Source organism: Cnephaeus nilssonii, assembly GCF_951640355.1.
Source record: "Cnephaeus nilssonii genome assembly, chromosome: X".
NCBI classification, from domain to species: Eukaryota; Metazoa; Chordata; class Mammalia; order Chiroptera; family Vespertilionidae; genus Cnephaeus; species Cnephaeus nilssonii.
Window position 1 is genome coordinate 42,489,658 of NC_137071.1, and position 9,372 is coordinate 42,499,029.

The 9,372-nt window shown below is 39.7% G+C and overlaps 1 pseudogene across 1 annotated transcript; it reads left to right on the forward strand.

The window, feature by feature from the left end:
* The first annotated feature begins 1,211 nt into the window (after positions 1-1,211).
* LOC307095903 (large ribosomal subunit protein uL11m-like) lies at positions 1,212-1,789 on the forward strand (annotated as a pseudogene). Its single transcript has one exon. The product of its transcript is annotated as a large ribosomal subunit protein uL11m-like (transcript).
* The last annotated feature ends 7,583 nt before the right edge of the window (positions 1,790-9,372 follow it).

A 9,372-nucleotide genomic window follows, 5' to 3' on the forward strand; every position in this document is an offset into this window, starting at 1 on the left:
GCAGTGTGAAAAATAGATGTGGAAGGGCAGATCCACAGAGAATGTCATTGCAATAGTTCAGGTAATAGACAAGGAGGGCATGAATCAAGGCAGCAACAATAAAGAATCAGAGGAAACAAAAAAATTTGAGAGCTAATTTGGAAGTAAAACCAGGTTTCACATACCCCTACAGATAAATCTCCAATTTTGTCTGCCTTCAAGGTGATCTTTTTAAAAGAACTGTGTGCACTAGCTGGTAGCACTTCCCCACCTTTCATGTACTTTTAAACCTATTAAATCTGGCTTTTGCCTCCATAGCATCACTCATCTTCAGTTCTTACAAGGTGCCCAGTGATCTCCATGGCAATAAAACCTATAGAAATATTTCAGGACTCATCTTACTAGACACCCTTTCCTTTACTCTCTTCTCTTGGCTTCTGAAACAACAGACATTCCTAGATTTCTTCCTATCTCTTTGCCTGCTCTTTCTCTGTCTCTTTTGTCAGTTCATATACTTATCTTGGATTTTTAAATGTCAGACATCCTCAAGGTTCAGACCTCTAGTCTCTTCTTCTGAGTCTATATTCTCTCCCCGAATGAACTCATTGTAAACAAGCACATCTAACTAAAATTAATATGTCATCCGTTTCAAGAAATACCATTATTTTATGTTTCACTAAGTAAGCAAAAAATGCTTCCAATTACACTATGATATCTCAAATTGCACTAATCATCTTACTGTACCCCAAACTTGTTCCTCATTATAGTATTCCCAACTCAGAAAATGTCATCATCATTAACTTAGTTATTCAAGTTAGAAACTAGAAACATGGGACTTCTGTTCTGTTACCTCACCTTCTACCCATCATATCTAATCAGTCTCTATGTCCTACCGCATTTAGTTCTTAAATAATGCCTAAATATGTCCATCTCTCTGACCCTCACTGTAACAAAGCTAATAGGAGCCACCAACTTTCTTGTCTGATTTACCTCAAAAGTATCCTAATTGGTTTCCCCAATCTTCTGATTTGCTATCAGCAAGGTAGAGTGATCTTTTCAAAGCCCAAATTTGACTATGTCACTTCCCTGATGAAAACACTTTAGTAGATCATCATAACCCCTAGGAAAAAGTGCAAATTCTTGACCTGTGACCTCTGACACAAGATGGCAGTGCCCAGAGCTGTCTGTCTTGCTGTTGACCTCAGGTGAATGAAGGCAGTGAACCCCGCATCATGTTGAAGCTAATCCGGGCCACTTGGGCAGTCAAGAAACCCAAGGTCGGCAGCATGATCTGGACCATCACGCAGGCGGGCCATGCCATGGCAGGGGTCCCCCACTAGGCCCCATACTGCGTTAGCGAGGCACTTCCATCAACCAGTTCTGAAAGTTCAATGAGAAGACGAAGGATATCAAAGAAGGCATCCTTTTGCCCACCAAGATCTTTGTGAAGCCTGACAGGACATTTGGAATCAAGATAGGACAACCCACTGTTACCTACTTCCTGAAGACAGCTGCTGGAATTGAAAAAGGGGCCCGGCAGACAGGGAAGGAGGTGGCAGGCCTGGTGACCTTGAAGCATGTGTATGAGATTGCTTGTGTTAAAGCTCAGGAGGATCCCTTCCCCCTGTGGGACATACCCCTGTCCTCTGTTGTCCACTCCATCATTGGCTCTGTCCATTTCCTGGGCATTCGTGTGGTGAAGAACCTCAGTTAGGAAGAGCTGGCAGCTTTCCAGAAGGAGGGAGCCATATTCTTGGTGGCTCAGAAAAAGGCCAATTTGGCACCTCAGGCAGAAGCTGCCAAGAAGTGACCCCTGTCTTGCACACTCCAGAATTTTGAAGGGAGCAGCTGGAAAGGCTGTGCCAAAGGGGAGAAGGGGAGATGACACCAACCTGATTATTATTTCCCTGACTTTAGATTATATATTTTTACACGTATGGATGTATCAGGGTATTCAGCCTAAATAAACATCTTTTGTCACCCTCACCACCCGACCCCCCCAAAAGTGCAAATTCATGCCATGGTCCATAAAGCTCCTACCCACCTCTCTAGTCTCGTCTCATGACAATCTATCCTATGTTCTATAGGTGCCAACCACATACTGGCCTTTTTGATTCTCAAATGTGTCACCCACCTTGCTGCCTCAGGACCTTGTAGACACGCTCTCTCCTCTGTGTAAAAGGTCCTCTTACTTCTCTTTATCTAACAAACTCATATTAATTTCTCAGCCCTAAACTAAAAAAATCACCTCCTCAAGAAAGTATTCCATGGTCCCAGAATACATGCCCTCATAGCACCCACTCTTTTCACTTTCAGAATTTAAAATTGTAAATAATTTAGTATGTAAATTATAATTTAATATTGGGCTTGGTATTGGGATGAAAGTGGCATGAAGACAGGAACTATGCTAAAGAAAATAATGCTGGGAACAAAACAGGTGCTCAGTTAGTATTTGTTAAATGAATGAATCAATTGATGACTGACGGGATATAAGAGTTAAGGTAAAAAAAAGGAATCAAGAATTATAGCCAAGTTTCTGGCTTTGGTGACTAAGATGGATGATAGCACATCAGATCTGAGGCAAGAGAAAAATGATAAATTCAGTTTTAGAAGAAAGAGTTGGAGATGCTTGTGAGATATACAGTAGGCATTTTGATATGTGTCTAGACTTGGGGAAAGCAGCCTGGGTTATTGACATAAATTTAATATCCATTAGCTCCAGGTGTTGGTTGAAACTGAGTGAAGGAGTGAGGTCATCCAGGCAATGAGTGTAACATAAGAAGGAGAGAAGGGTAAGGACATGTCTTTGTAGAATATCAGCATTTAAGGGACAGGCAGAGGAAAATAAACCATAGAAGGAAAGGGAGAAGGGAAGGACAGAAAAGCTAAATAAATATGAGAACAATATGGTTGCTCAATATGAAATCTGCTCCCTATCACATGTGTTCAAGCCGAGGCTCGATGCAGAACCACCTAAGGATTCTTTTTCACAACTATTACATGAGAATCAGGGTTAGAAAGTTTAAGCCAAGTTTCCATAAGGTCCTTTGCACCGGTTCAACACAGTATAATGGCAAGAACACTAGAACAAGAATCTGAAAGCCCTAGTTCTAGAATCTGAACTCTTTCACTGACTAGCTTAACAACTTCATATAAGTTATTTACCCTGTCTCAAATCCAGATAATAGATTTGAAAGCATAACAACAAAAGATAGTATAATGCTGCCAAGGGTTACTCAACTTTTGGAGAAGCCATTAAGTTATTTTCAGTTAATAAATGCTTATCTTATATAATAAAGAGGTAATATGCAAAGTGACCCTCACACCCTCACACCCTCGCAGAAGATGGCCACCCCCATGTGGTCAAAGATGGATGCCACAAGATGGCTGGCAGGGGAGGGTAGTTGTGGGTGATCAGGCCAGCAGGGGAGGGCAGTTAGGGGCGACCAGGCCAGCAGAGGAGGACAGTTAGGGGTGACCAGGCCTGGAGGGGAGGGAGGGCATTTGGGGGGACCAGGTCTACAGGGGAGAGCAGTTGGGGGCAATCGGGCTGGCAGGGGAGGGCAGTTAAGCATCAATCAGGCTGGCAGGGGAGTGGTTAGGGGGTGATCAGGCTGGCAGGCAGGCGAGCGGTTGGGAGCCAGCAGTCCTGGATTGCGAGAGGGATGTCTGACTGCGGGATCAGGCCTAAACCAGCAGTTGGACATCCCCCGAGGGGGTGCCAGATTGGAGAGGGTGCAGGCTGGGCTGAGGGACACCCCCCCAGTGCATGAATTTCATGCACCAGGCCTCTAGGTATAAATATTTTTAGTTAACAAACTCATTTTATTACAACTATGAGAGGCAGGCATTGCAGTTAACTTTCATTTTACAGATGATGAACTGAAGCACAAACTGGTTAAAATGCTTGCCTAAGATCACTGAGTTAGGGGTTAGTGGAGTTAGTTTGATGTGAAACCAGAAATTCTGGCTCTAAATTTCTGCATAATCATTAAGGTAAATTATCCTTGGCCTAAAACCTCATCCTCTAAATGACAGATTCGCCAACCCCTTGGAAAAAATCTGATGAAAGCTATGGAGCCTCTGCCCCAGAATACACAAAAACTTACACATGCATATTTTTATGTACTATTTCAAAGAGTTCACTCACTGATATTTACTTTTTCATGAATAATCTTTAATGTTGACATTATTTCAGACTTCCCCCATTCTCCCCCACCCTTTGACCACCTCCACTTTCCCCTCCTTTAGCCTTCATCTCACTATTGTCCGTGTCCATTGTTCACCTTCTTTATCCAGTCACCCCACCCTCCTCCCCGTCTTTTGTTTTTATCTTTACAGTTCACTCACTGATATTCACTACTGCAAAAACAAAACAACAACAAAAAAAACCTGCCATTTGCCTCACCCAGGAATCTCAAATTAAAAATCCTTGCTCTAAAGTTTAAACTCCACTAATCTTTTTTTTTCCCTTTATTGATTAAGGTATTACAAACGTGTCCTTATTCCCTCAATGTCCCCCCATCCCTCTACTCATGCCCTCACCCTACCCCATGTCTGCTAATCTTTAACTCAGCTTCAAATCCTGTCATAACAGCTCAGTTTGTAGGGAAAATATAAGGAAAGGGCTGCGTCTCTCATGCTGCATTCTAGCGCTGCCTACTGGACTGCCCGCAGTAATGACAAAATTGCCATACCTGTTGCTTAGAGAAACCTTCAGATTTTCCAAAGCGCTTTTACAGCAAGGTGTTGTCACAGCTACGGGATTCAAAATCCCAAACCAGTGAGCAGGGCCAGGGGTTTATTTCCTGTCATTGAAGCTGAATCCTTCCCATCATGCTCGAGGGCACAGCATGCGGGGGGGGGGGGGGGGGGGGATAGAGGAGGGAGGGGGAATTGCCACCATTTTAGCATCTTGGACAGTCTGCCCAGGAGTTAGGAAAGGCAGCCTTTAGGGCTCAGTAGAGGGCGCTGGAGTACATCTTTTTCGGTAGATGCAGGCATTAGCTAAATAGGTGGAAATCACAACTTTCTGATCTGTTCTTTAGGGTTCGGACCTCATTTTTCCTTCGCAGACTGGATACAATTTCTAAGCATCAATTTCTAAGCATGCACCCCCTCCAATCCTCGTACCACTTCACAATTCCTTTGCCTTCTGACAGGGAATTATTTTTTAAGTAAGGTTTGCAAAACTCTGGAGTTAAAAATGTGGAAAAAAGCAAAAACATTTCCAGGCCCCAGTTTAAGACCCACTCTTCTAATCTCTCATTATTTTCCTGTTCACAGTTGCCATCTCCACCCTATAGTCCTTTTTGCTGATCACCATTTAGCTCCAAACTAGGATGTAGTAATCAGAGCACCAGACAAAATCAGGAGAGATTTTCAGATTTAAGCTTTGTCACTTTAATAGCCGTGTGCCTTCTCTGGGTCTCAGTCTATAAAACTGAAAGATGTTGGTTAATATTGGATGATCTCTATGGGCCTTTTCTGACCTGCCAAAATTCTAGGAGTCTTCTCTGTCCTTTATATTCTTTACACTTCCAAATGTATCCAACCTGCCTTTACTCCCAGAGAAACTTCTTTAAAATTAGATCAGATGCCCTTGTTTAAATCCCCATAATACCCCTCTTTGGCCACAAGAAAGAGCTCAAGCTCACTACCGTGACACCAAAGACTTTCATAATCTTGTCTCTTCATCCCTTTCTGACCTCCATTCTTGCCATTTTACTCCCAAACACCAAACAGTTTAGGCAACATGTCTCCCATTAGATGCTCATTTAATCTTCATCCCAACATTGTAAAAGTGTACCATAATTATCTGTTTAGTTAAATTTCCCCTAGTCTTTGCTGTGAGTTCCTTGAAGGTAGGAACTATTGCTGAATCTCCAGCTCTTAGAGCAATGCATGGCATTTTGTGGCTGTTCAATAAATATTTGTTGAATGAATAAATTATTATATGTTGCTACATCCCCAATGCCTATTACCACTCTAGGGATATAGTAGGTGTTCAATGAATATTAAATGAATAAACAAATGAATTTGAAAAAACTCATCATCATCCACAATATATCTTGCATCTGTCCTCCTTCTTTCAGTACCATGTTAGGAAATAATAATCTTGTTAAGGTTGCCAAAGGAGAAATGCACGAGGCCAAAAGGGGTAAAGAATTATGAATTTATTAGGTCATCTGGATACCAGATGGGCTGAGCCCCAAAATGGCGCCCGCCCCCAAAGAAGACAGGGAGTCAGGTTTTAAAAGACTCTAGGTGTGCTTTTTCTGGGCGGAAAATTCTCTGTGCAGGTCTGGATTCTGGGAAACTCCAGAGGGGAGAGATAATGGTCAGCAAGTAGAATGTGGTTTAAGCAAGTGGAATGTCCATTGTGAAGTGGCCTAAAGGTTAGTTCCCAGGGGTGGGGGTATCCATTCAATTCTTTGATAAGACCTAACAAGTCTCTACCATGATTATTCTCCACCAAAAATCTATTAGAAACAATAAACAAATAAAGTTGCAGAATACAAGTTGGTCCGACGGTTGTGGGTTATTGTTAAGCTGATTAAAGTTGCAGAATACAAAATCAATGTACAAAAATCCACTGCTTTCCTGTATACTAACAACACAACTTCAAAAAAAAAAAGGAAATTAAAAAAAAAAAAAACAATTCTTTTTGCAATAGCAACCAAAGGAATGAAATGCCTAGGGATAAACTTAACAAAGAATGTGAAATATCTAGATCTATAAATTGCAAAGCATTATTAAAAGAGATGGAAAAAGACTCAACAAAATGGAAAAATATCCTGTGTTCATGGATTGGAAGAATCAACATAGCTAAAATGGTCATATTACCCAAAGCAATATACAAATTTAATGCAACACCCATCAAAATCCCAATGTCATTTTTTAAAGAAATAGAAAAGTAAATTATCATATTTGTATGAAACCACAAAATATCCCAAATAGCCAAAGAGATCCTGAGGGAAAAAAAAGAATGAAGCTGGAGGTATCATGCTACCCCGCTGCAAGATATACTACAGAGCTATGATACTCAAAATATCATGGCATTGGCAGAGAAACAGACACACAGATCAGTGAAATAGAATAGAGAGCCCAGATATAAAACCACATGTATATGGACAGATCATTTTCGACAAAGGAGCCAGAAACACACAATGGAGTAAAGATAGTCTCTTCAATGAATGGTGCTGGAAAATTGGAAAGCCACATGCAAAAGAATCAGAAGACTCATAACTAGTTTGCCATACACAGTCTTTCTCCCATTAATATTTCTTTAAACACAATTCCACAATACTATGTTTTGTTCTATAATTTTCTAGGATTCCCTATTGCCTACAAGATAAAGTCTGAACTCTTTCACCAGGCAATTAAGATCCTTCTTCAACCTGATGCTTCATTAGCCTGATGCTCCAGGCAAAGAAGGTTACTTCCTATTCCTCAAATAATGCCCTACTTGTCCCAGTAAATGTACAATAAGACCAGGTGAGAAATAACAAGTACCCTAGGAGATCCCAGGCAGTGGGCATAAAGAAGAAGTGAATTTGAAGAGATGAACTCTTAAAAAGTAGGATTTTCTTAGTTATGTTAATTTCTTTCCTTTCACAGACACCAACAAACTTTATTTAAGGAAATATTTTCTCATTTTGGAAATAATATAAGCCAACATTCACTGGGAGCTCCTTGTGTGCCAAACATTGTTGTAAGTGCTCTGTATGCATTGATGCATTTAATCTTCACAATAGCTTTTGAGGTAGGTATAGTCCATGTCCTCTCTTTACATATTAAGACAGTAAGGCAGATTTAGGATTAAATAACTAGCTCAATGCCATATAATCAATTAAAATAGCAGAGCTGGCACTTAACCCAGGTAGACTTACCCTGGTGTTTGTAGTTTGAACTACTATGATACATCACCAGATGCTTCTGTTGTCTGTCATGACACTGCCTATTTCTAAAGCTCTATTTCTAATGCTTTGTTCCTTCTATATTGGTTCATGCCATTCCCAAATATAGAAATTCACAAAGTTATGTTTTTTTTGTCCCTGTTTCTCAATATGCTGAAATATAACATTGATAGAAATTCACAAAGTTATGTTTTTGTCCCTGTTTCTCTATATGCTCAAATATAACATTGATTGAGCATACTGTGTGACAGAGACAGGCTTGGGATATTTATATATTTCATCTCATTGACTCCTTTCACCAGCCCTCTAAAGCATCTCTATTTCACAGATGAAGAAACCAAGACATAGAAAAGTGAGGTAATTTGAGCAATTTCACACAGATGGCAAATGTTAGAGCTTGAATTGGAAAACAGGTATTCTGATTTCAGAGGCCACACTTGTGTGGTCCATATATTTGCTTTGTTTTGTTTCATAATTAAGACTCAGACCCTAGATTTATATTTCTGGGTTCAAATTAAACTTTACTGCTTTCTAGCTCTGTGATCTTGGGCATGAGATTTACTTCCCTGAACCTCAGTTTCCTCATCTGTATACTGGGAGAATAATAGTAGAACTGATGTGAAGATTAGATGAGCTCATTTTTTTAATGAGCTCATTTTTAGAAACACTTGGAATAGTGTCTGACACCCCGTAAGTAGTATGCTTATTAACTATAATTATTATTTTATTTTTATATATTTTAACTTTAATTTTTATATTGTTTACAACATTTATTTCTAGTTTTAGTGATATATTAGTGACATAAAACCTATTAAGTATAAGGTGTAAAATATGATGATTTGATATACCTATATATTGTCCAATGATTACGATAATAAAGTTAGTTATCATTTTTGCAGTGATAACATTAAGATCTACTGTCTTGACAACTTTCAAGTCTATGATGCAATACTGTTAATTATGTCACAATGATCTGCATTTGAATTCCAGAACATTCATTGTATTGCAGGAAGATTGTATACTTTTATCAGTATTGCCTCATTTCCCCCACCTCACAACCTCTGATAATCACCATTCCACTCTCTATTTCTATTAATTTAGCTGTTTTAGATTCCATATATAAGTAAGGACATACTGTATTTGTCTTTTTCTGTCTGATTTATTTCATTTAGCCTTCAAGGTACATCCATGTTGTCACAAAAAGCAGTTTCTTCCTTTTAATGGCTGGATAATATAAATATATATGTGATTACATATATGTGTGTGGGGGTGTGTGTATATTTCTCTGTTCATTCCTTAATGGACACACAGGTTGCTTCCATATCTTCACTATTGTAAGTATAGCTTCAGTAAACATGAAGGTGCAGGTATCTCTTTGATATATTCCCAGAAGTAGAATTACTTGGATCATATGATGGTTCTAAATTTAATTTTTTGAAGAACCTCCATATTGCTTTTCATTCCCACCAACAGT